Source organism: Chlorocebus sabaeus, chromosome 22, assembly GCF_047675955.1.
Source record: "Chlorocebus sabaeus isolate Y175 chromosome 22, mChlSab1.0.hap1, whole genome shotgun sequence".
Classification (NCBI taxonomy): Eukaryota; Metazoa; Chordata; class Mammalia; order Primates; family Cercopithecidae; genus Chlorocebus; species Chlorocebus sabaeus.
The window spans coordinates 81,964,207-81,990,125 of NC_132925.1; the positions used below are offsets into that span (position 1 = coordinate 81,964,207).

Here is a 25,919-nt window from a genome sequence, read left to right on the forward strand (position 1 = left end):
ATTTACATTAGTTGTTCGTTCTTATTCTGCTTTCAACCTGCTAATGGCTTTCAAATATCTTAGAATAAAATCCAAAGTCCTTACCATTTTAGCCCTACAGGATCTGGTCCTGGTTCCCTCACAACTCAATCACTCCCACTCTTTTCCTTCTGCATCCTTTTCAGTCACACTAACTTCTATTCATCCCCCTGACCCTCTGTACTTGTATACAGCTAGAGCACATTAGTTTAGCTCTCTACAGAAATATTTTCATTTATATAATTTAACCTTTTGCCCTTGGCTGTTTTGAAAGATTGATACATAAAAAGATTCTGTACCTCTTGTAAAACAATTTACCATTAATCTGTCTACATTATGTATAGAAGTTATTCTATTTACTATCAGGTTAGGTTTCTAAGTTATAAAAATGTTAAACTAGGCTGGGCGTGATGGCTCATGCCTGTAATCCGAGCACTTTGGGAGGCCAAAGCAGGCGGATCACCTGAGGTCAGGAGTTCGAGACCACCCTGGTCAACATGGTGAAACCCCATCTCTACTAAAAACACAAAAAATTAGCTGGGCATGGTGGTGCTCGCCTGTTATCCCAGCTACTCGGTGGCAGTTGGGGGTTGAGACAGGAGAATTGCTTGAATCTGGGAGGCAGAGGTTGCCGTGAGCCAAGATCGTGCCATTGCACACTTCAGCCTGTGCAATAGAGTGAGACTCTGTCTCATAAATAAATAAATGTTAAACTATTTGCAAGAGCCTAGAAAGGGAGTATGCTTATAGTCCCTGGGTACATTTCCAGCAAGTAGATCTATTACTTGATCCTTTGTCAAATTAAAACCAGAAATATCCTTCTCCTCTATGCTGATAAACCTTCCTCTATCAGGGTTTTATTCCCTCCCCTTAAAAGAAGTTTTGACCACATTAAAAAATAAATAAAGAAAGAATCTGTCAAAGTCTTAACTATCTTTCTTTCCCAGTAGCCTAAGGAATGTCCTAGCAGCTCTAGTATTTACATTAGCCACCAGACATTCACTTTGATGTTGAACAGGTGAGTAAGGAGCTCTGAATTTAAAAACCCTGTGTGGCTTATGGCGAAAGTTCAACAGCAGCACTTTCACTGTTTCAAGGTTTTAATTCTTTCATCAACTCCTTGCTTTCCCTGAATAAACTTTAAGTTCCCAACAATCAGGCACTGATGGTGATCCTTGAACTGAAAGGTTTACCCCTGTCTCATCAGTCACTTTTCCATGTCTCTTGCTGATTAACTTCAATGACACAGGAACAGCACTTCACAGGTTGCACAATTTGCTCTTTGGCCTTCAGAAAGTTCCTGCTGTAGATGAATTCATTCCATAAATATATACATTTTGCATCACTTTCAACTTTGCTACAATCTGTAAATGTTTTCATTTCCATTCTAATGACACACTGATTCTTTTTAACTCTTTCTACATTGATAGGTTTTGCAATATCCAAACACCAACAGATTAATAACATTTGAACTAAAGCTTCAGAATAAAGCACAAATATAGTAGACACACCAAAGGCCAAGGGCCACAAACTCTAAGTCCATACAGGGTAGTTCTTAAGACATGGATACAGAATGGATTAGAAGTAGATAGCAGATACTGCAACAAAAATTTTTAATCTCCCTGAATCACCACCTAAAATCAGAGTGACTAAGACAGCAAAACCAAAATCCCATGGGAAACATTTGTAACAAAAGTAGGTGACACAGTAGCCACACAAACCCCAAAATAAGAGTGGGGAAGACCACCAAGAGCCACAAGACCTGCATGGAATCAGCATCTTTGCAGAAGGATACATAAGGAAACAAAGTGGGCATTTGGGGGACTTGAGGACAACACCAAAATAGCTATTAGGTGTTCACTGGATGGTATGGAGCCCAATTGAAAAAAAGCTGGAAATGGGAATGGTGTGGCTCAATCCAATAACCAGTGCAGGGTAAGTTCCTAAAAAGACTGGAACAGTCTAAGCCATATAAATTCTTAAAACCAACCTACCAACCAAAGCTACCTTCCAGGATAGGGCTCCAAACTGAGGGAAAACTGCTGGGAGTGGAACCAAAATTGAGCAGAACAGGGACAATAGAGACAAGAAAAGAAAGGGTTCAGATAAAAGTAGAGAAAGGGAAAGGAAGCCACCATATTTTTAAACGTTTTACAAAAACAACAGAAGAGGGAGCTCTGTGAATTAGAAAAGTTATCCTGAACCATGACTCCTTTTTAAAGTTCAGGAAAACCAATTTCATATAAAACTTTGCAACAGAAAAGTATCAAGGTCCCATCCATACAGTTATTTTAAGAAAAAAAGAGAATAAGGAGCAGAATAGTATCTTTACAGATAATGAAAAACAGACCTTGGAAAGACATCAAAACTGTAAACTTCAATTTCAAAACAAGCTAAAAGATATTAGAAAAATAATTCAAGACATGAAAGAGCAAAATAAATCACAATTATACAACTCAAGAAAAGGTGAAATAACTCAAAAGAATAGAAATAAAAGGAAAAATTCATTTTAGGAATGAATACAAATTAGAAGGATCACAAGAGTGATTAAATATAACTAATAATGCCTTAAAGTAAATAAAAGGTAAAAAGGGTAAAATTTTTTTAAACCATAAAGAATGAAGAAAGTGACATCAGCAAAATGCCAGAGTAGGCGGCTCCAAGCTTCTGTCTCCCCATAGAAACACTGAAAAACAAGCAGAAACTATCAGAACCAACTTTGTTAAAACTCTGGAAAACAGTCAAAGGTTTACAGCAACCAAGTAAACACTGAATCAAGAAAAAAATTAAAATATAGGAAAGCTTTGTGGCATTACTTACCCTAGTCCCATCCCCCTCTCCAGCACAAAATAAGTCTTGGAGACATCAGCCTGCATTTCCAGTGTGGGACACCCTGGTACCTAGTTCCAGAGGGAGCAGAGCAGACCTTAATCACAAATTATTTTGTCTAATTTTCACCTGTCTGGGGCTACATGAAGAACTGGCGCAAGGCTTTCATCTTTGTTTTGCCTAACTCAGAACTCATCCAAGCTGGAAAAGTGGCTGGCATTGCTTCGTAAGTGGGATTTACCCTAGGTGGTTCAACTTTAAAAAGGTGTTTTATACTATAAAAATGTTTAAATGCCCCACATTTGTAGAAAATGGAAAAAAAAAAAAAAAGAAAAAGAAAACACACAATCATCTCAATGCAGGAAAGGCATTTGATGAAATATAACATCTTTTCACAATAAAAGACTCAGAAAGCTAACATTAGAAGGGAACTTCCTCAACATAATAAAGGGCATTTATAAAAAACCCACAGCTAACGTAACACTCAATAGTAAAAGACTGAAAGCATTCCCCTTGAGATCAAGAACAAGACAAGGATGCCAGCTTTCAACATTGCTATTCAACACTGTACTAGAAGTTTCTTGTCCAGAGACAAGAAAAAATAAAAGGCATTGAAACTGGAAAGGAAGAAGTAAACTACGTTTATTCACAGATGACATGATCCTATATATAGAAAACCCCACAGAATCCACACGAAAACTATGAGTTAAACAAATCCAGCGAATTTGCAGCTTACAAGGTTAACACACAAAAAACAGTGTTTCTACATACCAGCAATGAATAATTCAAAAAGGAAATTAAGAATGCAATTCCATTTCCAGCTAGAAGAATAAAATACCTATGATTAAATTTAACCGAGGAGGTAAAAGACTTTTACACTTAAAAACTGTAAAATATTGCTGAAAGATATTAAAGATAGTCTAAATAAATATAAAGATGTCCCCATGTTCATGGATTGGAAGACTTAATACTGTGAAGGTATCAATATTATCCAAAACAATCCACAGATCCAGTGCAATCCCTATCAAAATTCCAATGACCACCTTTTCTGCAGAAATGGAAAAGTCAATCCTCAAATTCATATGGAAATTGCAAGGGACCGTGAGTAGGCAAAATAATCTTGAGAAAGAAGAATCAAGTTGGAAGATGTGTATTTCCTGAATTCAAAACTTACTACAGAGGTACAGTAATCGAAACACTGTGTTACTGGCATATGGACAGATATAAAAGATCAATGGAATAGAATCTGGAGTCCAGAAATAAATCCAAACATCTACAGTCTAGTGAATTTCAAAGTCCATTCAATGAGGAAAGAATTGTCTCTTCAATAAATGATGCTGGAAAAACTGGAGAGACACATGCAAAAGAGTAAAGTTGGACCCCTGCCTCATACCATACACTTGTTTTCCATTCATACACTGTTCTCCTGATTTCCTTTAGTTCTTTGACCATGATTTCCTTCAGCTCTTTGGGTATATTTAAGATAAAGTTTTTTGTCTGATAAGTCCAATGTCCGCATTTCCCCAAGGATGGTTTCTCTCCATTTTTCCCCCAGCAATGGGCCATACTTTCCTCTTTCTTGTATGCTTTTTAATTTTTTCTGGATATTTTGAATATTGTAATGTGGTAACTGGAAATCAGGCTCCCTTCTCTCCCCAGGATTGCTGTTGTTACTTGATGAGGGTGGCAGTCAGCCATTTGTTTAGCGAATTTTCCAACCTATTCTTTGCAAGGATTATACTCCCTGCCATATGTGTTCACTGAAGTCTCTGTTATCTCTGCAGTCATCCAGTGACCTAACACAGATTTCCTTAAATGTCTGGATCCAATAAGAAAAGGAGTTCGAGGGAATGTTCTGTCTCTTTAAATCTTAAATGGCTAATGCCAAGTAAGTCACTTCAACTTGTGGGGGTTGAAACAGCTGGCACCTCAGCAATTAAAAATAGCAACATAATACACAATCCCCATTTTTAAAGGTCCCAAATGCCCACCCGGGGACCAGCAAGTCACACCAGGAACACAGGCAACCATCACCTGGTTCCTACAGGATTGAGGGATGGGAGATGGTAGCTACTATGCCAAACACCAAAACAATGAAATTCTTTGAAACTCACCAGCCTCTTTCCTCATCAAGTACTCCCTTGGATGCTGCAAATGTTCTACTAGATTCCAGAGTTCCAAAATAGCTGCTTCAGGCAGTTCATGCCAGCTCAATAGTTATTTCGGTGGCGGAATCAATTCAGAGATTTCTACTCTACCTTTTTCCGTGGCATCATATTAAGAAACTGAGCCTCAGGCATATTAAGCAGAGTGTCATGGCCTCACAGATACTGCAGATTTAACACTGTTATTCCTACAACATTTCCATACTGCCTTTCTTCCCTACTTAAACACTCTCTGGTCTTTGATTCCAAACTTATGAAATCCCATTTCATTTATGAAGACTTCCTGAAGCAATCAGAATACAAAGAGCCAATTTCAACTCTACCTCCATCATTAAGGCAAATCACTTAGTCTGTAACATTTACTTGGCACCCATCTTGGAGAGACTGCACATCCATAAAATCATATGCAGAGCAACCCTAAACTGAGAATAAATTAAGACAGTATGAATTAAGTACCAAAATTCTGAGAGCCTGGTGGGAAATATAGTTAGGCATAATCAGTTGCTAAGGAAGCATTTATGAGTGAGGGTGGTAATCAGAATGAAAAGGCAAGCAGAAAGAGGAGGAGAAGGAGGAGGAGGAGGAGGAACAGGTATTGCAGCAAATTTATATATAGCTAAGGCCCCCAGAGGGTAACAAAAACCAAACAAAGGAACAAGTGGAAAAATGCAAGATACAGCTGTAAAGAGAGGGCCTTCAGCACTGGACTAAGTTGCAGTTTCTTAAGACAGAAGGCACTACTGACAGAGTTGATGAAAATACTGTTTTAGGGAGATTAATCCAACAGCTTTGATGATCTAGCAGCTGTGTGTAGGATGAACTGCAGTGGGAGTCACTAGAAATAAGGAGACCCACGATTTGTTCACTTTTGCCACCAACAATTTAGTTGCTTTTTAGAGTATACAAACTTAGTCATTATATGCATGTTCAACATTAATTAATTTATTTATATAACCTTTCTGGTTTCCTGGCTAACAAGGCATCACACATTTCAGAGACAGGAATTTTTAATTGTGCCACTGAAGGAGGAAATAAAAAGCTTTATTCATATTCTATAGGAAAATATATACAAAAGTGGTGAAATGTTTTCACCAAAATGAAATCTCACATGTAAACTAGAATGAAACTTGCCCATATACTACCCGAAGGTCTTACAAATGATGTTAATTTGCCAAGATTTTTTCCACCTAGTGACATTCAAGATGTGTTCACTGTACAATAAATCTTTCTTTTGGGGCCAGCTCACAAGGAAAAGCGGAGAAAGAAAAAGTATTTCTGCATGGGAACTGAGATAAGTCTCTACATGGGAGCTGAGATAAGATTATGGAAGACAGAAATAGGGAAGGTGGGAAAGATAAATTTTTAAAAATAATCAAAACAGTATAAAGCATACAAAACACAGAATTATTATATCTTTCTTAAATATGCTTTCGAATTAAGACAATCTTTCACTGAGAACTCAGGACAAAGTAAATTAGATTTCTGAATCTCAGACACCTATGTTGAATTCTGAAAGCCTCTATATACCTGTCAGGGTCATCTAAAAACTTGCAAGATCCCCCTTAATTTGCCTTAAGTCCTATAGATAAAGGAGGGCCTGGACCTTAATGGGGCCATATTCACCAGGCAGTAGGGGCAGGAGTGAGACTGGGACCTGCCTAAAATGAGAATTTCTAAGATGAGGCAAGCTTGAGAGAAAACCTGGAGATGGAGGACAAAGTCGACCAGGAGGAGCAGGACCAGAGAGAGGTGAGTCGCCCGCTGGAGGTATCTCTAAGGTTTGCTTACCTATCTCCCTGGAATTGCCCTTTGCAGCCTCTCTGAGATGGTCGCTAGGAGGGCAGAATCAATTCTGCAATATTGGCAGAGGTCCAGATTACCCTGCCAGGCAAAGAGAGCCTGCACATATGGAACCTTGGACCATTTGCCCTCGCGTTTACAGATACAGTTCTGAGAGATGGGGTGTGTGTGGGGGGGGGAGCTGAAAGCCTACAGCAAATTCTAATTTGGCAGTGATTAGCCTATTTCCCACACCCCAAAACTGATGGGTTGATAAGAAAATTCTGATTATTTTTTCCTCTCGGGGTGTGTTAATCACAGCAAAAAGCAGCTGTTTGTCTTTGAGGCTCCTACTTAACTGATACTAAAGAACAGATAGTGATCTCAAACTCAATCTTTTAGACACCAAAAAGTCTCTAATTACCTCAAAGGATATCAAAATTATTAACACCAATGTTTTAAATATTACATATTTTACCCAAATGTCATGTATTTTAGCATATTAGGAATAGAATGAGGGGATACTGTGATATTGTAAATATGCAATACTTTCACAACACTTCATGATTTTCCTCACAAAATATTAAACCATCCTGAGGTCAGCTGAAACAAAAACAAAATAATTGCACCACCACTCTTAATCTCTGTTAAAAAAAACCCTCACACAGACCAGGCACAGTGGCTCACACCTGTAATCTCAGTGCTTTGGGAGGTGGAAGGGAAGGATCGCTTGAGCCCAGGAGTTCAAGACCAGCCTGGGCAACATGGTGAGACTTTGTCTTTACAAAAAATCCAAAAACTACCTGGGTGTGGTGGTGTGTGCCTGTGGTCCCACCTACTTGGAGTCTGAGGCGGGAGGATCACTTGAGCACAAGAGTTTGAGGCTGCAGTGAGCTATGATGCACCACTGTACTCCAGGTTTATGACAGAGTGAGACCCTGTCTCAAAACAAACAACAAAAACAACACCTTACCCATAGAATAACAGCCTTGTTTGCCACAAAAGGAAATACTTGTGATCACATTTGTGGGAAAAAAGAACAAAGTCACTAGGTTTAAAGCCTTATAAACTGTTTAATAACGTATACAATGGGCTCCATCTAAGGATCATTGATATTGATCTATATAGTCATTAAGAGGTAGTAGAGAGAGAAACTAAAAGAAAAAAATTTCCATTAAAGATTGGTAAAATTGGAAAATCATAGGAATATGGATCTTATTGGTGGGGGGGGGGGGGGGGGGGAACCTGCCCACACACAAAGAATTTATTTGGCAAACAAATTCAGTGGAAATGTTAAAAGACACAAATAGTACACCTGCCCAAAAAAGAACATACATAGCTTTTAAAAATGCCTTAAATTTCTAAGGTAATGAAAATAATAATGATGGCCTTTTCATTCTTTAGGCACAATCATTCAAGTTGGCATATAACTTTGTTTAAAACATCTTGGTCTTTACTCGTATTTCTTCGTTTTTAGTGACAGTTAATTCTTTGAGAGATTTATCTCCTCAAGGCTTTGAAAATTTAGACATCCACAGGTGAGTTCTTTAAAAATTATAATAATTCTACTTTGAAAGACAAAGCAAACAAAGTTTCTGGGGACCATAAGTGAATAAATGGAAATAATAACAATGTAATTTATGAAACAATCATTTTGTCTTGAGATGGGAAATGACTATTTGGAAGAAGGAAAATAAACCCCTTACGTGAGTTTAATACAGAGGCTCTCATTTTTCGGCTGCCACATGATTCAGCTGTTCAAACACCTCTCATGATATCCAGCACTTCTCAGAATTAGCAATGCTCCCAGTTAAGAATCACTAATTCTTTAAAAATTTTGAACTGAATTTAGTAACAGAAAGTATCACATTCAAATACTCTCTCTATGACTTAAACATAAGTCCCTAGACATTTTTCCCCAGGAAGTTTTTGGGGCCAAAGCTTATGAAGGTATGAAATTTTCTTTTAAAAGCATTGCTGATTTCTTTCACTACCATCAAAAGTAACATCACTTATATCCAGAATTCAGGTATACAGAAGTTTTAACAAAGAAAGGAAGACCAAAGAAAGAATTATTCTACAGTGACAAAAGGGTACCACATAATTTACAATAATCATTGTCAGTTTTTGAGTGCTTACCATGTGCTTGGATAAACTACTCTGCATGCATTTTTTCACTTAATCTATAAAACAATCTTATGAGGCAGATGTTATATTATCCCTATACTTCAGATAAAGAAATCAGGACTACGGCCAGGCGCAGTGGCTCACGCCTGTAATACCAGCACTCTGGGAGGCCGAGGCAGGCGGATCACCTGAGGTCAGGAGTTCAAGACCAGCCTGACCAACATGGAGAAACCCTGCCTCTAATAAAAATACAAAATTAGCTGGGTGTGGTAGCGCATGCCTGTAATCCCAGCTGCTGGGGAGGCTGAGACAGGAGAATCACTTGAACCTGGGAGGTGGAGGTTGCAGTGAGCCAAGATCGTGCCATTGCACTCCAGCCTGGGCAACAAGAGCGAAACTCCATCTCAAAAAATCAATCAATCAATCAATCAATCAGGACTAAAAGAGGTTAAGTAACTTGCCAAAGGGTCTCCTAAGCTCATAAACTTTTCATCTTAACCATTCTGCTATACTACTTAATGTTCATCTGGCAATTTTATATCCACTATCTCTACTATTTCTCCAGACCTCCTATAAAACAGCAATGATTTTGTTCATTTTATAAATCAGTAAATTTAGGCTGACAAACCAAGTGACCTATCTATAGTCACAATGGTAAAAATAGTAAAACAGCAATCAGACCTTCTGATGCCAAATTATCAGGAAAGGTAAGCTTTTAAAAATTTCTTTCAGAAATTCATTCACTACCTGCTAACACCGATTTGACACACAATTCTAATAAATTTGGGTTTTCTGGTTTCTGTGTCCATGACAGAGTAGAAGGGAACTAGCTTTTGCTCATGCTAGGAACTATGCTAGGTACTTTACATACACTACCTCATCTAAACTTCAGAACACTATGAAATAAGCAGCATCCCACATGAGCAGACAGAGTGAGGAGTTAAAACTTAAGTCCAAAGATTATACAGAAAGAACAGCAAACAAAGCCTGTTAGACTCCTCATGAATATGGCAAATTCTTTGAAGATTGGGATATCCCCAATCCTAAACAAAATGCCTTCTGAGTAGCAACCAAATAAATATTTTAAATAAATATTACATGATTGTAACATCTACAACCTAGACTCATCTCATCATTTACCCATCAGTTTCCTGAGCATCTCTTAACAGAAATTCAGTCAGTAGCCACTAATAATAGAATGGACTTGTGACCATCAGAAATCACTTACAGTAAGTGCATAATAATGGCAATAATACTATCAGTAATAATAAATAATATCAATAAAACTTTAGGGCATCTAATGTGTCACCAATTCCTATGATTTCTGATTCAGTAAAATCTCTCAATTCCATACTGCCTTTCCCTTCCAATTACAGTTCCTCTTACCCTAACCATTGCCAAGATAATTCCACACTCTACACCCTCCACACTGATGCTAGACTTCCTAAAACACAAACCTGATCACATTGTTTCACTTTATAAAAGGACTGCTGACCCTCTGCTGACTTCAAAATCAAGTCCAAGAGCTGTGACTTTCGAAGTCTTTCAAAATGACCCTAATCACCCTATCTAACCTAATCTTCCTCTTTTCCTCAAAGTACTATCCATTCCACCCTTGCTTAACTACTAGCAGTGCCCTGCATAAGCCCCAGGCCTCTCTGTCTTTCCTTATGCTGCTCTCGGACTTCAAAAGCCCTTTGCTTCCACCCACCCATACTCTCTACCTGTTAAAAGTTACCTTTTCTTTCTGAAGTTCAGTTGAAATATCTTAACAAATAAGATTTCTTTCAGATAACATTTCTCACAAAATAAACACTTTCCCCCAACTAAATCCAAGACTCAGGCTTTATTCCAAGTTAAGCAGCTAACTCTCAAATCTCTATTTCCAAACCACACTTTGAGTAGCACTATAATCCGATCTTTTCCACATAACATTCATTCCCTGTCAGTAAATTCCAAAAGGCACAAGTCACAAATGACTTCTTTAAATGTAGAAGCAATAAATGATGTAATTCATACTATAAAATGGAAGCTATTAAGTTGTGATTTAATGTATTACATCCAAATAATGGATGCTATATGGAGCAGAGCATACATTAAAGGTTTAAATTTGGCTGGGTGCTGTGACTCACACCTGTAAAGCACTTTGGGAGGCCAAGGTAGGTGGATCACTTGAGGCAAGGAGTTCGAGACCAGCCTGGCCAACATGGAGAAACCCCATCTCTGCTAAAAATACAAAAATTAGCCAGGCGTGGTGGCACACACCTATAATCCCAGCTGCTGGGAGGCTGAGGCAGGAGAATAGCTTGAACCTGGGATGCAGAAGTTGCAGTGAACGGAGATCACGTCACTGTACTCCGGCCTCAGCAACAAAGCAAGACTCCGTCTCAAAAAAAAAAAAAGGTTTAAATTCAAGGTCTATCACTTTCTAACTTATTGTGTGACCATGAGCAACCTACTTAACCTCTTTGAGCCTCCCTTTACCTATATTTAAATCAAGGATAGCATCAGTACCTACCTCACAATGTTTGTTGTAAAGGTTAAAGGATATAAAGCATTAGCACAGTATTAGTACATAGTAACTGCTAAACAAATGGTAGCTATTATTATTAAGCTCACAGAATATGTGTAAATACTTAATCACTTTGATTTTTTTCAGTCAGGGAACTGATTCGGGACTTTCCTTTATTGGTTAAGGTTCTTAAAAATAAGGTTCTTTGACAATTACTTAAACAGCTGATAGAAAAAAAAAAAGGCAAGGCTGGCGCAGTGGCTCACACCTGTAATCCCAGCACTTTGGGAGGACTGTCTGAGTCCAGGAGTTCAAGACCAGCCTGGGCAAGATGGTAAGACACTGCTCTTAAAAAAAAAAAAGATATAAATAGATCGGTAACAGCTGAACTCTTATACATGTGTTAAATATATAATATATATAATATTTTATGGTTATCAGAACGATATGGTTATAAATAACCATGATATTTATAATATTCACGGTAATATTCATGTGTGATGGGGGCAGCGGTGTACTATTGCATAGAAAGAAGGAAGTTGCTAAGCCTTTGCCTCATAGCATGGACTGAACACCAATTATAACAAATACAAAACACTGTGATATGCGTTAGGGCAAGGGTCCCTAATCCACAGTTAGTCTTGATATTGGTCTGTGACCTGTTAGGAAATGGGCCACACAACAGGAGGTGAGCGGAGGGCAAGTGAGCATTACCACGTGAGCACCACCTCCTGTCAGATCAATGGTGGCATTAGATTCTCATAGAAGCGTAAACCCTATTGTGAACGATGCATTGAGGAATCTAGGCTGCACATCTAACTAATGCCTGATGATCTGAGGTGGAACAGTTTCATCCTGAAACCATCCCCTGCCTACCATCCATGGAAAAACTGTCTTCCATAAAACTAGTCCCTGGTGCCAAAAAGGTTGGAGACTGCTGGATTAGGGAATCCCGAAGTTTTGGAGGGTTTTTGAGACAGTCTTGCTCTGTAACCCACGCTAGAGTACAGTGGGTAATCACAGCTCACTGCAGCCTCAACCTCCCAGGCTCAAGAGATCCTCCCACCACAGCCTCCCGAGTAGCTGGGACTACAGGCACACATCACCACACCCAGCTAATTTTTTTTTTGTTTGTTTTGTTTTGTTTTTGTAGAGACAGGCCTCACTTTGTTGCCTGGGTTGGTCTCAAACTCCTGGCCTCAAGTGTTTCTCCTGCCTCAGCCTCCCAAAGTCCTGGGATTACAGGCATAAGCCACTGCACCTAGCCCTAAGTGAAGTTATATCAAGAGGAAATTACTAGTCAGCTCTCATGTATATGTAAGTATGCTTAGAATATATTACACAGACTAGTATATCTATAACTATTCAATTAACAGTGTGAACCAATTTATGAATAAATTAAGCTAAATAGTATTTAGCAGATATCATAATTCCTTTTCTAAACCAGGGTCCTACTGTACTCCTGGCCCTAAGTAACAGGGCTGGAAACCCAGTCAAACCACAGAATAATGCTCAGAAGGCTGGGCGCGGTGGCTCACAACTGTAATCTCTGCAATTTGAGAGGTTGAGGTGGCACACTGCTTGAGTCCAGGAGTTTAAGACCAGCCTGGGCAATAAAGTGAGACCTTGTCTCTACAAAAAAATCAAAATATGAGGCAGGAAGACCGCTTGAGCCCAGGTGATTGAAGCTGCAATGATCCATGATCGTGCCACTGCACTCCCACCTGGGTGACAGAGATGGACGATGAACAGCAGGCAACTGAAGGACACCCTGTGATGGGTTCGCCCTGAGAGAGGGGCTCGTGACTTGGAAAGTATTGCAGGGAGAAAAAATAAAATAGAAAAAAAAAAAAAGAAGAATGCTCACAGAAGGTCATAACTCACTCTATTCAAAACTCAAAATGCTACTTGGGACACCCTATAAGGATAAGGGCCTTCCCATTACACCTTCCTATATTATTTGAAATTTCCATTAAAAAAAAAAAAAAAAAAGACACGTATGGGAAGGTACAAACAGGCACCTGACGCCAAAACTCTCAAGAGACCTAAAAAGCTCAGGAAAACAGGCAACTAACAGGATGTTTAATATAAGTTTGGCAAAGACTAAGATTAGTGATAACTGGCTCTAGCAAGAATGTGGAGGAAACAACATTTTCATATACATCATCTCTCAGTATCCGTGGAGAGGACTGACACCAAATCCACCACAGATATTCAAGACCCTTTTATAAAATGATGTAGTAGTTGCATAACACCTACATACCTCCTTCTATATATTTTAATTCATCTCTAGACCATTAGTATTAGGTATTAGAATACCTAATTAGAATATCTATTAGGTATTAGAATACCTAATACAAATACTCCATAAATAGCTGTTATAACGTATTGTTTAGAAAATGACAAAAAGAAAATTCTGTACATGTTCAGTACAGACACAACCATCCTTTTTTTCCCCCAAATATTTTCTATCCAAAATTGGCTGAATCCATGGATGTGTAACCCATGGATACAGAAGGCCCACTGTCCTGGACATGAGAGTATAAACTGATACAACTTTGTTGGAAAATGATTCATCAATGTTTATTAAAATTTTAAAAGTTTATACCTGGTTGGGTATGGTGGCTTGTAATCCCAGCACTATGGGAAGTCAAGCCAGGAGGATCTCTTGAGTCTAGGAGTTCGAGACCAGCCTGGCCAACATGGTGAAACCCCATCTCTACCAAAAATACAAAAATTAGCTGGGCATGGTGGTGCATGCCTCTAATCCCAGCTGCTCGGGAGGCTGAGGCAGGAGAATCACTTAAACTCGGGAGGTGGAGGTTATAGTAAGCCGAGATCACACCACTGCACTCCAGCCTGGGCAAGAGAGCAAGACTCTGTCACCAAAAAAAAAGAAAAAGAAAAAAAAGCATCCAAATGGAAAGGACGAAATAAAATTATCTTATCTGTTTGTAGATTATATAGTCCTGTATGTAGAAAACCCTAAATGGTCCAGAAAAAAACTGTTAAGAATAAATGAATTCAGCAAAGTAGTAAGATACAAAGACAATACAGGAAAATCAGATGCATTTCTATACACTAAACAATGAACAATCCAAAAAGGAAATTATAAAAACAATCCCATTTTCAGCAGCATCAAAAAGAACTAACTTAGGGGGTTAGGAAAGGGGTTAAGAAAAAAAAAGTAAAAATTTTTAAAAATTGTTAATGAATTAACTTAGGAATTAACCAAAGAGGTAAGACATTTGTACAATGAAAACTATAAAACATTACTGAAAGAAATTAAAGAAGACATAAATAACAACATATCCCATAATCACAGAAGTCTTAATACTGTTAAGATGTCAATACTACCCACAGCAATCAATAGATTCAATGTAATCCCTATCAAAATCCTACTGAGGTTTTTTTTGCAAAATTAGAAATGCTCATCCTAAAACTTACACAGAATTTCAATGGCCAAAACAATCTTAAAAAAGAAAACAAAACTTGAGGATTCATATTTCCTTCTTCCTATTACAAAGCTACACTGATCAAACATTAATCAAAGCTACACTAATCAAATACCATACTTGGTACCGGCATACAGAGAGACATGTATCTCATATTCAAAAGAATATGAATAGAATAGACAGTCCAGAAATAAACGTTCACATATACAGTCAAAAGATTCTGTTCAAAGGTGCCAAGATCATTTAATGGGAAAGAACAGTCTTTTCAACAAACGGTGCTAGGAAAACTGGATATCCACAAACAAAATGATAAAGTTGGAGCCTAACATAACACTATATACAAAAATGAACTCCAAGTGGATCAATGACCTAAATGTAAGACCTGAAAATACAAAATTCTTAAAAGAAAACATAGGGAAAAGCTTCACAACATTAGATTTGGCAGTGATTTCTTGGATATGACACCAAAAGCAAAAGCAACAGAAAAGACAAAGGGGACTTCATGAAAATTAAAAACCTCTGTGTGTCAAAGGGCACTATCAATACAGTAAAAAGGCAACCTACAGAACGGGAGGAAATATTTGCAAATCATACATTTGATAAAGGATTGATATCCAGAACATATAGAGAACACCTAAAACTCAACCACTAAAAAACAAAGAACCCAATTCAAAAACGGGCAAAGGACTTGAATAGACATTTGTCCAAAGAAGATATATGATGGCCAATAAGCACATGAAAAGATGCTAAACATCACTAATCATTAGAGAAATGCAAACAATGAGATACCACTTCACACCCATTAGGATAGCTACTCTCAAAAAAAAAACAGAAAATAAGTGTTGGCAAGGATGTGGAGAAACTGGAACCCTTATGCACTGTTGGTGGAATGTAAAATGGTACAGCTACTATGGGAAACAATATGGCAGTTCCTCAAAAATTTTGAAAAAGAATTACCATATGATCCAGCAACTCCCTTTCTGGGTATATAGCCAAAAGTAGGGTCTCAAAGAGATACTGGTACATCCATGATCATAGCAGCATTATTCACAATAGCTAAAATGTAAAAGCAACTCAAGTGTCCACCAACAGATGAATGGATAAGCAAAATATGACATAAAAATATATGTACAATAAAATATTATTCAGCCTTAGAAAGGAAGGAAATTCTGACATATGCTACAACATGGATTAACCTTGAGGACATCATACTGAATCAAGTAAGCCAATCACAAAAAGACAAAATACTATATAATTCCACTTATTTGAGGTAGTTACAGGGGTCCAAGAGGTAGCTACAGGGGTTCAAAATCATGGAGACGGAAAGTAGAATGGTGTCTTGCAGGGATTGGAGGGAGAAGAGTTACTGTCTAATATGTAAAAACTTTCAGTTTTACAAGATGAAAAGAGTTATGGAGATGAATGGTGATAATGGTCACAGAACATTATGAATGTATATAATACCCTGAACTGTATACTTAAAAATGGCTACAATGATATATTTTGTTACACTTATTTTATCACAATAAAAATTTTTTTTAAAGGCAGCTTGGATTTATGAGCCTAGAGTTCAGGGGAAGAAGTCTCAGCTTGAGATATAAATTTAGCTGTCATCAGCATATAAACAGAATTTAAAGCCAAGAGACAGGATGAGATCACCAAGGGAATGAGTACAGATAGACAAGAGGTCCAAGGACATGGAGCAGTTCAAAGTTTCAAGGTCATGGAAAAGAGGACCAACCAAAGGAAATTGTAAAGAATGGCCAGTAAGGTATGAAAAGAACCAAGAGAAAGTGATATGTCCTGGAAGCTGTGTGAATAATGTTTTCCAAGAATGTGGGAGAGATCAACAGTCAAATGATGCTGATAGATCAAGTAAGGTAAGGGACAAACACTGACCACTGGAAATAATCTGAAAGCCACTGACGACCTTGGTAAGAACAGTGTGGACGTAGTGGAGGATGAATGCCTTACCAGAATGATTGCAAAGAAAATGGACATAGAGGAATGAGAGGCCATATATATAGATAAATCTTTTTTTTTAACTTTTTTTTTAGACGGAGTCTCGCTCATCGCCCACGCAGGAGTGCAGTGGCGCGATCTTGGCTCACCGTAAACTCCGCCTCCCAGGTTCACGCCATTCTCCTGCCTCAGTTTCCCGAGTAGCTGGGACTATAGGTGCCTACCACCACGACCAGCTAATTTTTTGTATTTTTAGCAGAGACAGAGTTTCACCGTGTTAGCCAGGATGGTCTTGATCTCCTGACCTCGTGATCTGCCCGCCTCGGCCTCCCAAAGTGCTGGGATTACAGGTGTGAGCCACCGCACCCGGCCTAGATAAATCTTTTAAGAAGTTTTGCTCTAAATGGAAGCAAATAAATGAGCAATGCTAATAGAGAAAGTGAAGTCAACAGAATTTTTTTAATAAGAGAAAAACTGTTGCAGGATCCTTGGGGTGTTGCTTTTTTGGCCAGAAACCTCTGTGGCTGGTGGTGCCCTTGCCTGAGTTTTGCTCGGGCTCATTGGGCTCGTTCTGCTTTCTTGGGCTGGCAGGCTGTGCTCAGTTCATGCTACCAGCCTGGATCCCATGCCTGCCAAGGGCAAGCCAGGCATGGAGTGGCAAGGGGTGTGTGAGCAAGCAAGCATGGGGTCCAACCACTGCGAACAGGCATGCTGCCTGCTGCAGTGGGGCAGGCAGCTCCAGGTGCCAGCATGTGTGCTGGCTCTCTGTGAGGCTGTGGTAGATCAGGCTCACTGCAAGCAGCTTCCACAGCTGTCACCAGGAAACGCGGTGGCACCTGGAAGCTTGGAGTCTCCAGGAACTACAGGGAATCAAAGAGGGAGTCACAGCCCTGGCTTGGGGAGCTCCAGGTCTGAGCTCCCTGAAGGGCTGCAGCTCTTCTCTCCTCTTTACCTGCAGTATGGCAAGCAAGGGGCATGTTTCAGCCCTGTTTGTGTTATAGCTCTTTCAGCCTTGCCTTTCCGCAGGTCCCAAGTTCTTGTCCTGTGTCCAGGAAGAAAGGGGTAGGCAGACAAGTGGAGGGTAAGCAAGGCAAAGAGGAGCTTTATTGAGTGACAGAATAGCTCAGAGGAGGCCCTGAAGTGGGTAGCTCCTCTCTACAGGCAGGTCATCTCAACATCTGCTCAGCTCTGGCTGAGCCCAAGGCTTTTACGGGCCTCAGAGGGGAGGAATTGTGAGCCAGCTGGTCTGTGAGCGGCCGTGAGCGGGACCGGAAAAGGCACCACAAGTGCCTGCTTCTGTCTGTAGAGCTGGCCCCCAGCCTTTAGGCCCTCACTGGTCTGAAGGTGGGGTCTCACCAGGGACCTAACCCCTTCCACCCAGGAACCTGTCTGCCTCCTGCTGCTGTTCATGGTACCCAGGCTGTAGGTGCCAAGGGGTACCTGCAGGCTAGTGCTGAGCTTCCCTCAGCCCCTCATAGGTTTCCTTCCTATGTTTGTTGGCACCCAAAGTCCAGAGGGGGCTGAGGTGATAGGAGGCTGGTGTGCCAGCACTGCCCTGAGCATGTGCATACCTGGCTGGTCTGTGACAGCACCTGGGCACCACTCTGACTTTGCTCTGAGATCAAACGGGTGCCAACAGCAGGGAGAGGCCAGGAAGTGGGAACAGGCACTTTGAAGCCTGCGAGGGCAGGGGGGCCTTCCTTCCTGGGCCCCCAAGAGTGCAGGGATGCCTGGGTCCACAGCCACAGTTTGGGTGGCTGCAGCTGCACCTGGGGGTATGAGGGGTAGGCTCCTGCCTACTCCATGGAACGGGAGGCCAGGGTGTGCAGCTGAGACTTGGGTGGCTGCAGCTGTGCCCAGAAGGGCAGGGCTCATGCCTGCTCCCTGCCTCCACCAAGAGCACAGGGAGGCCAGGATCCATAGTCATGACAAAGAAGGGTAGAGGGATCAATTCAACAAGAAGAGCTGACTATCCTAAATATATATATGCACCCAATACAGGAGCACACAGATTTATAAAACAAGTTCTTAGAGACCTACAAAGAGACTTAGACTGCCACACAATAATAGTGGGAGACTTTAACACTCCACTGTCAATATTAGATCAACGAGACAGAAAATTAACAAGGATATTCAGGGCTTGAACTCAGTTATGGATCAAGTGGACCTAATAGACATCTATAGAACTCTCCACCCCAAATCAACAGAATATACATTCTTCTCAGTACCACATGGCACTTATTCTAAAACTGACCACATAATTGCAGGTAAAACACTCTTCAGCAAATGCAGAAGAACGAAAATCATAATCAAAAGTCTCTCAGATCACAGTGCAATCAAATTAGAACTCAAGATTAAGAAACTCACTCAAAACCACACAACTACATGGAAATTGAATAGCCTGCTCCTGAATGACTCCTGGGTAAATAAAATAAGGCAGAAATCAAGAAGTTCTCTTAAACCAATGAGAACAAAGAGACAACACACCAGAAGCTCTGGGACACAGCTAAAGCAGTGTTAAGAGGGAAATTTAAAGCACTAAATACCCACATCAGAAAGCTAGAAGGATCTCAAATCAACACCCTAATATCACAATTAAAAGAGCTAGAGAAGCAAGAGCGAACAAATCCAAAAGCTAGCAAAAGACAAGAAACAAGTAAGATGAGAGCAGAACTAAAGGAGACAGAGACATGAAAAACCCTACAAAAAAAAAAAAAAAAAAAAAAAAAAAAAAAAAAAACTAACTATGAATCTAGGAGCTAAGTTTTTGAAAAAATTAACAAAATAGACAGACTGTTTGCTAGACCAATAAAGAAAAGACAGAAGAATTAAATAGACACAATAAAAAATGACAAAGGGGATATCACCACTGACCCCACAGAAATACAAACTACCAACAGAAAATAAACAACTCTATACAAATAAACCAGAAAATCTAGAAGAAATAGATAAAGTCCTGGACACATACACCCTCCCCAGACTAAACCAGGAAGAAGCTGAATACCTGAATAGACCAATAACAAGTTTTGAGATTGAAGCAGTAATTAACAGCCTATCAAACAAAAAAAGCCTAAGACCAGACGGATTCACAGCCAAGTTCTACCAGAGGTACAAAGAGGAGCTGGTACCATTCCTTCTGAAACTATTCCAAACAATTGAAAAGGAGGAATTTCTCCCTAACTCATTTTATAAGGCCAGCATCATCCTGATACCAAAAGTCTGGATACAACAAAAAAAGAAAACTTCATGCCATCGATGCAAAAACCCTCAGTAAAATACTGGCAAACCAAATCCAGCAGCACATCAAAAACCTTATCCACCACGATCAAGTTGGCTTCATCCCTGGGATGCAAGGCTGGTTCAACATACGCAAATCAATAAACGTAATCCAGCATATAAACAGAACCAATAACAAAAGCCACGTGATAATCTCAACAGATGCAGAAAGGTCTTTGATAAAATTCAACATCCCTTCATGTTAAAAACTCCCAATAAACTAGGTGTTGATGGAACATATCTCAAAATAAGAGCTATTTATGACAAACCCACAGCCAATATCCTACTGAATGGGCAAAAGCTGGAAGCATTCCCTTTGAAACCCAGCACAAGACAAGGATGCCCTCTCTCACCACTCCTATTCAAATAGGAAGAATAAATAGGCAACAGAATGGGAGAAAATTTTTGCAATCTGACCATCTGACAAAGGTCTAATATCCAGAATCTATAAGGAACGTAAACAGATTTACAAGAAAAAAACAAACAACCCCATCAAAAAGTGGGCAAAGGATATGAACAGACACTTCTCAAAAGAAGACATTTATGCAGCCAACAAATATATGAAAAAAAGCTCAACATCACTGATCATCAGAGAAATGCAAATCCAAACAACAATGAGATATCATCTCACACCTGTCAGAATGGTGATTATTAAAAAGCCAAGAAACAATAGATGCTGGTGAGGCTGTACAGAAATAGGAACACCCTTACACTGCTGGTGGAATATAAATTAGTTCAACCATTGTGGAAGACAGTGTGGTGATTCCTCAAGGATCTAGAACCAGAAATACCATTTAACCCAGCAATCCCATTACTGGGTATACAACCAAAGGAATATAAATCATTCTACTATAAAGACACATGCACACATATGTGTACTGCAGCACTATTTACAATAGCAAATACATGGAACCAACCCAAATGCCCATCAATGATAGACTGGATAAAGAAAATATGGTATGGGCGTGGTGGCTCATGCTTGTGGTCCCAACACTTTGGGAGGCTGAGGTGGGTGGATTACTTGAGGTCAGGAGTGCAAGAACAGCCTGGCCAACATGGTGAAACCCTGTCTCTACTAAAAATAAAAAGAAAATTGGCCAGGCATGGTGGCACATGTCTATAATCCCAGTTATTTGGGAGGCTGAGGCACGAGAATCGCTTGAACCTGGGAGGCGGAGGTTGCAGTGGGCCAAGATTGTGCCACTGCACTCCAGCCTGGGCGACAAAGCAAGACTCCATCTCAAAAAAAAAAAAAAAAAAAAAAGAAAGAAAGAAAGAAAGAAAAGAAAATGTGGCACATAAACACCATGGAATACCATGCAGCCATAAAAAGGAATGAGATCATGTCCTTTGCAGGGACATGGGTGAAGTTGGAAGCCATCATCCTCAGCAAGCTAACACAGGAACAGAAAACCAAACACCACATGTTGTCACTCATAAGTGGCAGCTGAACAATGAGAACACATGGACACAGGGAGGGGAACAACACACACCAGGGCCAGTAGGGGGGCAGGGGACAAAGGGAGGGAGAGCATTAGGACAAATGGCCAAAGCATGCAGGGCTTAAAACCTAGATGACAGGTCGATAGGTGCAGCAAACCACCATGGCACATGTATACCTATGTTAACAAACCTAGACATTTTGCACTTGTATCCCAGAACTTAAAGTAAAATTTACAAAAAAGAAAAAAAAAAAATTACCCTGTTTTACATACTAACAAGAACAGAGAAAAGGAGCACTTGGCCCAACCCTGAGAATTAAGAGGTTTCCTGAAGGAGCTGTCCCATGCTGAATCATAAAGCTGAGTAAGAGTGAGTCAGGGGAAACAGGGAGGGGATTGAAACATCATGAAAAACAAAGGTAAGACACAGCATAGTGTGGGGTTGGTCAGGGGAGTCGAGAGGACTAGTGTGTGATGTATGAGACTGAGAATGACCGGAGATGAGGCTAGAGAGGTAAGCAGTCACCAAGTCTTTTAGGACATATCATGCAGTACAACCTTTATCAGATAGAGAACTTAGTACTATAGGGTTTAGGCAGGGACGTACTGAGATTAAACTGATATTTCATTCAATGAAGAAGTACCTTGAAGAGTACCAGACTAAAACAGTTGGAGACCAGTTAAGAGGCTACTGAAATAAACCATAAGGCCCTGAATTAGGACAGTGTTAGAAGAAGTAAGAGGGGCTCAGTGACAGAAACTATGTGTTCAGTGATAAAGGCAGCAGTTGGTAGCTTGGGCTACTGGACAGATAACACCAGTATCTGTATTTGGAAATACTGGAGCAAGGGTGGATAGTGAATGAATCACTTCAGTTTTAGATATGTTGCTTTTAGATTCACTATAAGGACATCTAGTAAGTAAAGTAAGTAAAGGCAGAAAATTCAGGCTTCAGGGCTCAATATATCTAAAAAGCATCCACATTTGAATGGTCACCAAAATTATTCTAATATATAAAATGATCCAAAAATAACACTCACAGAGAAAACAATGACATTTAGGAACACACACTTGAGGAAAAACCAGTGGAAAAAAATGCTTGAAGGGATTTCATATAGTCAAAAAGGTACAAGGAAAATCAGGAAAAGTACCATCCAAGAGGCCAGGGAAACAGCCAATGGCTAATACCTCCAACCAGTATACAGAGAAACCATAATGACTTGAAAAAGCCAACAGAGATCACAAGAGATCAAAAAAAGTCACATCAAATAACAATCTAGACTCTCTAATTCTGTTGTATTAACTCCTTGAAAATTAGCAGAACCTACTGGGACCTTTCCTTCTGAGGCCTTAAAGTAGTGAAGCCAATCTGAGTACCAAAGACTAAAAGGACCAAACACAGATGTATCCCTACCTATGGGAGAAGATCATTTACAGTGGTAGATTATTTACAGTGAAGAAAATTATTATTATTATTATAGTAAATTGGTACTATATATTTTTTTGATTCAGAGTTTCACTCTGTTGCCCAGGCTGGAAAGTAGTGGCATGATTATGGCTCACTGCAGCCTCGACCTCCCAGACACAGGTGATGTTCCTACCTCAGCCCCCCAGGTAGTTGGGACTACAAGTGTACACCACTACACTCAGCTAATCTTTTGTATTTTTTGTAGAGATAAGGTTTTACCATTTTTGTAGAGAGGTTTCACCTAGGCTCAAGTGACCTCCTGCCTCAATCTCCCAAAGTGCTGGGATTATAGGCATGAGCCACCACACCTGGCCAATGTATTTTTAATAACTGAAAACTTATTGTCAAGCACAATAAAATAGAAAATTTTTTATTTTATCATTCCTGACTTCTTAATCGTCACACATTACCTCCTCACCTATGACTTCAAGTAAGCTCAACTACTGACAGTATAAATGTCTTACAGCCCTATATAACAAAGAAAAGCATTTAAGCATGGATGATGTAGAAACCTATGCTAGTAATTAGACAAAAATAATACAAATACAATAAAAATGTATCAGAAATGGAAATAATCTTTGATGTCAGATGAAAAAAGGTGAAAATAGAGCAAGAGTCAATTTCTGTTTCTTGCTTTTGGCTCTACTTTATCACTTTCTGGCGGACAACCTGTCAAACTAAAAAATCACTTACTCTTAAGATGACTGTACTATGCTATACTAACTGGGAGTGACTCACAAATGTTTGGTCCCACCCATACAGAAGAACTCTACAAGGAACTTTTAAAAAGTCAACAGGAAGCATATTTTCAGATGAGCACTTAAAGCAAAATCAGTAAAGAGTAGAAAGGACATGACAGAATTATTTACTTGAAATGGAAAAGTTAATTGCATTTTCTTGGAGTGGGGTGCGGGAAACTCCCAAGATGTGAGTCACTGGATTAAAGAACAACTGGATTCAGGATTTAGGCAAGCTAGAAAAGCAGGATTCAGAACACAGCAGAGCAAGCATGCAGCTCTCCGGCCCAAAAAGAAAAAAACCCATGTTGGATGTGTGCCTCCAGAGTTTGAGTCAGACAGAGAGAAAGACAGTGGAGAGGAAGGCATGACTAGATTTGACTTCAGCACATGGGAGAATCTAAAACTGTTTTATCTTTTGGGTTATTTCTTCCTTTATTTATATAGTACTAAAATATTTAAATTACATTTAAGCAAACAAGAATGAAAGCTATTTCAAAATCTCACATCTACAAGGATCTAGATGGCTTTGCCACAATGCTTGGCACACAGACTAGACCAACGAAGTTAATGTCATCACAACCTCTCTAGCATTAGCACTAACTTGATTTTGTTAATTTAGTATAACCAACAAATTTATAAAATATCTACTGCTATAGTTACTAGCAAGGACGAATGCCTGTTTATTCACTAGAGTACATGCATTCATCTTGAATAAACTGACTACTTAACTCCTTGGCTTATTTATCTATCATAATCTTGATGGCCTTTTTTAATACTGGAAAGAGAATTTATATATCTTATATACTCATGTTTCTGTCCTAATGAATGCAAACATGCCCAATTTCCATTTTTGTCATTTTTCATGGAATCAAAGTTTCCAATATTTATTTAGATGCTCACTGTTTTTATTTGCTTTCACTTGGTTTTAGACTGTAGCAGTTGCTCATCTACCAATAAATTCTGAAGTAGTTTTCATTATTACAGTCATACCGCATGTTTTAGAATTTTTCATTTACCTGCTCCAATCACTGCACTTTAACTCTCTTACACCATTTAATTATGTATTTCTTCTCAAGTATAGTGCTATCATCCATGTTTTAAAAGAAACTTTTCTTGTGGCTAAGCAATTACGTAAAATTAAATGGGCTCCAGGCAATCCTACTCCTAGAGAAATTACCCAAGAGAAATGAAAGACACAAAGAATTGTACACAAATGTTCCTGGCAGTATTGTTCATAATAATCAAAAATTAGAAGCAATCTGAATGTCCATCAAACACTACATAAACAAAATATAGTATAGCTGATATAAAAATGAATTAACTATTGATAGATGTTACAACATGCATGAACCTCAAAAACATAATGCTAAGTGAAAGAAACCAACCAGATACAAAGACTACATGTTTTATGACATTATTTGTTTGAAATTTCTAGAATATGCAAATCTATTATGGACAAAGAGCAGGCCAGGCACGGTGACTCCAGCCTGGGAGGCTGAGGCGGGTGGATCACTTGAAGTCAGGAGTTCGAGACCAGCCTGGCCAACATGGTGAAACCCCGTCTCTACTAAAAATATTTTAAACAATTAGCCAGGCTTGGTGGCACAAGCCTGTAATCCCAGCTATTCAGGAGGTTGAGGCAGGAGAATCATTTGAACCCAGGAGACGGAGGTTGCAGTAAGCTGAGATCATGCCACTGCACTCCAGCCTAGGCAGAAAGAGCAAAACTCCATCTTAAAACAAACAAACAAAAAACATACACACACACATACACACAAAGAGCAGATTAACAGTTGCCTAAGGCTGGCTTTGGGATATAGAATTAACAGCAAATGACACAGGGAATTTTTTTTGGAGTGATGCAACTGTTTTATAGCTGAATTACAGTGATGGTTGCATAACTGTATAGAATTACAAAAAAATCATTGACTTCAAGTATTTGACTTACATTTATAATAGGTGAATTTTATGGAATGTAAATTATATCTCAATAAAGCTGTTTTTAAGAAGGCAATGAACAGAGGAAGGATAAAAACAACAAAATATAAATATACACACACAATTTTAAATAACCTTGAAACATAAAAATTTAAGGGAGTCAATTTGTTACTGTTAAATGTAGCAAAAAGTATTTAAATAATAAATA

The 25,919-nt window shown here is 39.2% G+C and overlaps 1 protein-coding gene across 32 annotated transcripts in view; it reads right to left on the minus strand.

Annotated features, from left to right (window-relative positions):
* SLMAP (sarcolemma associated protein) overlaps window positions 1–25,919 on the minus strand; it is a 177,168-nt gene that overhangs the window by 103,748 nt on the left and 47,501 nt on the right. The window lies entirely within an intron of this gene.